Here is a 7461-nt window from a genome sequence, read left to right on the forward strand (position 1 = left end):
GTCCAAAGACATGCAGGTTAATTGGTGGCTCTAAATTGACTAGGAGTGTGAATGGTTGTTTGTCTCTATGTGTCAGCCCTGTGATGATCTGGCGATTTGTCCAGGGCGTACCCCACCTCTTGCCCATCGTCAGCTGGGATAGGCTCCAGCTTGCCTGCGACCCTGTATGGGATAAGTGGTTACAGATAATGGATGGATCTACCGGTAATCAATTGTTCCTTGGTCCATGACCCACCTTTCCTCCAAATTTCATCAAAATCTGTTCACTACTTTTTATGTTGAGAACAGACAAACTAACAAATGAAGTTGGCAGAATGCACATACAGTGGCATGCAAAAGTTTGAGCACCCTTACTGAAAAAGTCTGTTACTGTGAACAGTTAAGTGAGCAGAAGATGAACTGATCACCAAAAGGCATAAAGGTAAAGACGACACATTTATTTTCAGCATTTTCTGCAAGATTTGTGTATTATTTTTGTTTTGTACAATTGGAGAGTGAAAAAAGAAAAGGAACACCATGCGAAAGTTTGGACACCCCAATACATTTGAGTTCTCAGGTAACTTTTACCAAGGTTCCAGACCTTAATTAGCTTATTGAGCTGTGGCTTGTTCAAATTCTTCATTAGGAAAGGTCAGATGATGCAGATTTCAAAGCTGTATAAATTCTCTGACTCCTCAAACTTGTCCCTAAAATCAACAGCCATGGGCTCCTCTAAGCAACTCCCTCGTATTCTGAATAATAAAATAACTGATCCTCACAAAGCCGGAGAAGGCTACAAGAACATAGCAAAGTGTTTTCAGGTAGCTGTTTCCTCAGATTGTAATGTTATTAAGAAATGGCAGTTAACAGAAACAGTGGAGATCAAGGTGAGGTCTGGAAGATGAAGAAAACTTTCTGAAAGAACTGCTCGTTGGATTGCTAGAAAGGCAAATAAAAACCCCTGTTTGACTGCAAAAGACCTTCAGAAGGATTGAGCAGACCCTGGAGTGGTGGTGCTCTGTTCTACTATGCAGCGACACCTGAACAAATATGACCTTCATGGGAGAGTCATCAGAAGAAAACCTTTCCTGCGTCCGAGCCACAAAATTCAGCATCTGAAGTTTGCAAATGAACATCAAAATAAGCCTGATGCATTTTGGAAACAAGTCCTGTGGACTGATGAAATCAAAATAGAACTTTTTGGCCACAATGTGCAAAGGTATGTTTGGAGAAAAAAGGGTGCCAAATTCCAGGAAAAGAACACCTCTACAACTCTGAAGCATGGGTGTGGATCGATCATGCTTTGGGGTTGTGTTGCAGCCAGTGGCACAGGGCACATTTCATTGGTCGAGGGAAGCATGGATTCGAATAAATACCAGCAAACTCTGGAAGCAAACATCACACCATCTGTAAAAAAGTTGAAGTTAAAAAGAGGATGGGTCCTACAATAAGACGATGATCCAAAACACGCCTCAAAATGTACAATGGAATATCTCAAGAGGCACAAGCTGAAGGTTTTGCCCTGGCCCTCACAGTCCCCTGACCTAAACATCATTGAAAATCTGTGGATAGATCTCAAAAGAGCAGTGCATGCAAGACAGCCCAAGAAACTTGCAGAACTGGAAGCCTTTTGCAAGGACGAGTGTGTGAAAATCCCCCAAGTAAGAACTGAAAGATTATTAGCTGGCTACAAAGTGTACAAGCTGTGATACTTGCCAAAGGGGGTGTTACTAGGTACTAACCATGCAGGGTGCCCAAACTTTTGCTTCGGGCCCTTTTCCTTTTTTGTCATTTTGAAAATGTAAAAGATGAAAATAATTTTTTTTTTTTTTGCTTAAAATACAAAGGGAATGAGTCGTCTTTAACTTTATGCCTTTTGGAGATCATTTCATCTTCAACTTGCTTAACTGTTCACAGTAACAGCAATTTTAACCAGGGGTGCCCAAACTTTTGCATACCACTGTAAGGCTAAATTTAATAAACATTAAGGATTCAAATAGCGTTCGGATTGTACGCATTCAAGTATTTATTATATAACATAACAAAATCACAACTTCAGTAACAACATTGAGCAAGCTCTCTGAACAAAATCCAACTAAAATGTTGTTTCATTTTTCATCATCATCTTCTTCTCCCTTGTCCAGCACTGTTGCCAAGTTGGGGTTCATATTAATTGGAGCGTAGTTTTGTGCCAGATGCCCTTCCTGCCACAACCCTCCCATTTACAGGCCTGGGAAGCAGCCATTCACAGTTTAGAGCCACCAATTAGCCTAACTGCATGTCTTTGGGGGAAACCGGAGCACCCGGAGGAAACCCATGCCGACACAGGGAAAACGTGCAAACTCCACACAGAAAGGCTCCCATTGGGCTCTGGGCTCAAACCCAGAACCTTCTTGCTGTGAGGTGACAGTGCTAACCACTACACCACTGTGCCGCCTGAGATGTTGTTTCATTTTTACAACTTTTAAAAAAAAAAAGTCCAAACCTGAACAAAATCCAGAATTCCGAATTGAACATGTGGAAACCTGTCTAAATGAAGTTCCACTCAAAATCCATATGATTTTTCAGGAGAGTAGACATGTGAGTGTTGACAATTTTTCGTGTCTTCATTCAGACCATCTTGCCCCAGCCTAGTCGTTGATCACCTCTCTGGTTTTATCCGAATGAAGCAGCTGGAAACACAGCAATATACTACAGCAATTAATTGGTGACTTTTAGAGTTGGGAAACATATGGAGAGGATTTCATACCACCTTGAAATGCAAACGCGACTTTTTGGATGAGGGTAAAAACAATCACCATGACGTATTGTTTTACTGTGAGCAGCACGCACAAACCATACCATGCAATGAGGAAATGCAATGCATATCAGTCTTCGTTTTTCATTGTGTTATGTGAAGAGAATGTGCCTCAGTGAAAAGTAAAGTCATCATTTCATTGTTTTGCATCTTATTCAACGACTAATCAGAAAAGTACATGCTGAAATCATGCCACCAGGAAATGAAAATCACTGTCCAATCACAGCTCTCTAGAAATGGGGGTGTGGTTGAGGAAACTGGCCTCGGATAATCGCTCAAGATCTAATCAATTAACCAACAGCACAGCGTTAACCATAGTACGTTAACCAGATGAACGCTGACATGGCTGAGGCATACGGTAATACGATAGGGGCTGGACTTTTTGAAAAAGAAAATGAAGTCACCTATTATATTTTGATGTCAAAGTCCTTCCTGTGCCAGGCAGTCTCCTGTCCCAGTACTAACCAGGCCCTTAAGGTGAATCAGGCAGCACCGATCTCTGCTTCTGTAGCCCTCGGCCTCTCGCCTATGTAACTAGGGTTACTGTGGGGGCTGGTCCTCTGGTAATCGCAAGAGTTTGACTCCCTACTTATATCTGTATTGCAGCATGCCTTGCCAGACAGCAGGTGGTACCATTCTCATGATGGTCTTTGGTATGACCGAACTGTGAGTAGAACTGGCGATTTCCTGATTGAGAGACAGACATGCTGACCACTAGGCCAACTCATGGTCACATTTCAACATGGTTTGGCACAATTTCATCATTATATTATGTGTAATTTAATCTCTTCACATTACTTTTCTAGTTAGTGGTTGAACAAGATGCAAAGCAATAACTGATATGGATTCGTGGCAATGGGGGCATTGCCAAGCGGCAGAAGGCAAGTCACTTGCTGCTCGATTGGCCACCCCATGTCTCTGCGACTTGCTCAAAAAGAACCAAGAATGCCTCAGGATTATCGTGAGGGGCCCATTTTTGTCTGGTTGACACGGCAGCTGGAGTGCCCACTGACGCAACCAGGTTCCAGAACGCCTGATGATCCTGCTGCTGGACCTGTAGCAGGGCCTCAAATCACTGCTCCTGTTCTTTGCAAAGGTTGAGCAGCACTTGGTGCTGGCATTGCTGCATGGTGGTGAGGGCATGAACGAGGTATTTGAATGGCGAGGACTCCATACAGGTGGTTCCTTTCAGTGGTCCCCGGTTTTGGCACCAGTGTAACGGTCTCTGTAAGGGGGCAGAACACTGAAGCACTTGACAGGTGGGATAACTTCAGGCACTGATTTTATTTAAGCTTCTCAGCATCAAACTTTGCTCTCACACACGCACCCACATGAACACAGCGTGTTGGGAAGCCCCCACCTCTCTGCTTCTTCCCTCCATATAAACCCTCAGTGCTCACTGCAAGACATGCACACAATTAAGACACAGGTGTGATTAATTTGTCACTCACCTTCCCTGGCCTCGTCCTCCATTCACAAACTGATGCTTGACCACGCCCCTACTGCCACAGCATTCTATTTCTACATTGCATGTCTTTTCATTTCAGGTTGCCATGGAGTTATTTTCATAAAATTGAGGCATTCAAAGAACCAAAAGAAAGTTAGATTTACAGAACATGGTGTCTTACCTCGGACTGAACTCCAAAGTCCAAGGCTTCTTCCTGGTGCTACAGTATAAGTTGAACATGTGAACAAAGCTGTGAACCTAGTCAGGAATGTACTTCTGACACCCTCACAAATGACATGACCCTGAAGACTAATCATCCAGACTTGGATGACCAACTCTGTTCCACCTGTGACTTAACAAACAAAATTGTTGTAATTATTTTAAGGACACACTGCATAATTAATGCAAAGCTCCAGCACCACTTGTGAATATTCCTGCTAAGAGACTTCTTTTTCCTCCCTAATGTGTGTTTTCATATGAGCAGAAAAGCTCTTAAAAATTTCACACCTGATATTGCATAAATCAACATGGCAAGTCTAATCTGGCAAATGACCTAGACTTAACATCACACTTGTGTTTATGTCAATATGTGTGAGTTTTAAATATCTATCTATCCATCCAGTTAGGTCCATAAATATTTGGACAGAGACAACATTTTTTCTAATTTTGGTTATGTACGTTACCACAATGGGCGGCATGGTGGTGTAGTGGTTAGCGCTGTCGCCTCACAGCAAGAAGGTTCGGGTTCGAGCCCCGGGGCCAGCGAGGGCCTTTCTGTGTGGAGTTTGCATGTTCTGTCCGTGTGGGTTTCCTCTGGGTGCTCCAGTTTCCCCCAAAGACATGCAGGTTAGCTTAACTAGTGACTCTAAATTGACCGTAGGTGTGAATGATTGTCTGTGTCTATGTGTCAGCCCTGTGATGACCTGGTGACTTGTCCAGGGTGTACCCTGCCTTTTGCCTGTAGTCAGCTGGGATAGGCTCCAGCTTGCCTGCGACCCTGTAGAAGGATAAAGCGGCTACAGATAATGAGATGAGATGGGAGACACTACCACAATGAATTTTGAACAAAACAATTCAGGTTCAGACTTTCAGCTTTAATTCAGTGGGTTGAACAAAATGATTGCATAAAAATGTAAGGAACTAAAGCATTTTTTAAACACGATCCCTTCATTTCAGGGGCTCAAAAGTAATTGGACAAATTAAATAATTGTGAATAAAATGTTCATTTCTAATACTTGGTTGAAAACCCTTTGTTGGCAATGACTGCCTGAAGTCTTGAACTCATGGACATCACCAGACACTGTGTTTCCTCCTTATTAATGCTCTGCCAGGCCTTTACTGCAGCGGTTTTCAGTTGCTGTCTGTTTGTGGGCCTTTCTGTCTGAAGTTTAGTCTTTAACAAGTGAAATGCATGCTCAATTGGGTTGAGATCAGGTGACTGACTTGGCCATTCAAGAATATTCCACTTCTTTGCTTTAATAAACTCTTGGGTTGCTTTTGCTTTATGTTTTGGGTCATTGTCCATCTGTATTATGAAACGCCGACCAATCAGTTTGGCTGCATTTGGCTGGATTTGAGCACACAGTATGTCTCTGAATACTTCAGAATGCATCCAGCTGCTTCTGTCCTGTGTCACATCATCAATAAACACTAGTGACCCAGTGCCACTGGCAGCCATGCATGCCCAAGCCATCACACTGCCTCCGCCGTGTTTTACAGATGATGTGGTATGCTTTGGATCATGAGCTGTACCACGCCTTCGCCATACTTTTTTGTTTCCATCATTCTGGTAGAGGTTGATCTTGGTTTCATCTGTCCAAAGAATGTTCTTCCAGAACTGTGCTGGCTTTTTTAGATGTTTTTTAGCAAAGTCCAATCTAGCCTTTTTATTCTTGAGGCTTATGAGTGGCTTGCACCGTGCAGTGAACCCTCTGTATTTACTTTCATACAGTCTTCTCTTTATGGTAGATTTGGATATTGATACGCCTACCTCCTGGAGAGTGTTGTTCACTTGGTTGGCTGTTGTGAAGGGGTTTCTCTTCACCATGGAAATTATTCTGCGATCATCCACTACTGTTGTCTTCTGTGAGTGTCCAGGTCTTTTTGCATTGATGAGTTCACCAGTGCTTTCTTTCTTTCTCAGGATGTACCAAACTGTAGATTTTGCCACTCCTAATATTGTAGCAATTTCTCGGATGTGTTTTTTCTGTTTGCGCAGCTTAAGGATGGCTTGTTTCACCTGCATGGAGAGCTCCTTTGACTGCATGTTTTCTTCACAGCAAAATCTTCCAAATGCAAGCACCACACCTCAAATCAACTCCAGGCCTTTTATCTGCTTAATTGAGAATGACATAACGAAGGAATTGCCCACACCTGCCCATTATTTTTTGTCATATTGCTTTTTGCAACATTGAAAGTTGGTGCCTTGGAAAGAAAGTTTGTAATCGCCCACGGGCATTACGGGAAAATACTGCCTTCCAAGGAACCAATCAGAGCACACAATTTTACCGGAAGTAGCTTGTGCCATGGAATAAAGTCTCTTAATCAATCCAAACTTCCATACATAGTAAAACAACAATTTATTTTAATGAGGCATATTACCTTGTTAATGTTAATGGTGGAGAAATGAGTCCTAATTAATGTTAACAGATGTGTGTGACCAGGGGCAGCGCTGAAGATGGGTTTGAGAAAAATACTGTTCTATACTGTAAAATGCTTTACTGGTGCCCTACTTCACCATAATCCTGTCTTTAAAGCGTTGCGATTCACAATACAACTGTATTTAGCAAAAAAAGGGAAAAAAACTGTATAATACGGTTGTAATTTGACTATAATTTTACAGCCATTTTTTACAGTGTGAAAACTCAACCCAGTGTTGAAGCATCCCTGCCGATCCCATCCCAACTCGACGGCCGTACTTTTACCACAGGATTTCTGTTTTAATCAAACGCAGAATGGAAAAAGGACCCCGCGTGCCTCTGGGATGTTTTTCCATTAACCATTCTGACACATGACTGACTGTGGGGGATTATTGGTTTTTGAAGAACTATTAACAGCTGTACATTTGCATTTTAATACAGTTCTCCTCCACTACTAATGCAATTTTGCTTCTCGGCTTTGTTACCGCCTTGTTCCTCGAGCAATTCGGAGCAATGGTGAAAAAAGACCCTCCGGCTTTAATCATTTTAATTGCCATGAAAAATTAGTTTTCATTAATCACCCCTGGATCTTCTCAATG

The sequence above is a fragment of the Neoarius graeffei genome, chromosome 22, assembly GCF_027579695.1.
Source record: "Neoarius graeffei isolate fNeoGra1 chromosome 22, fNeoGra1.pri, whole genome shotgun sequence".
Taxonomy (NCBI): domain Eukaryota; kingdom Metazoa; phylum Chordata; class Actinopteri; order Siluriformes; family Ariidae; genus Neoarius; species Neoarius graeffei.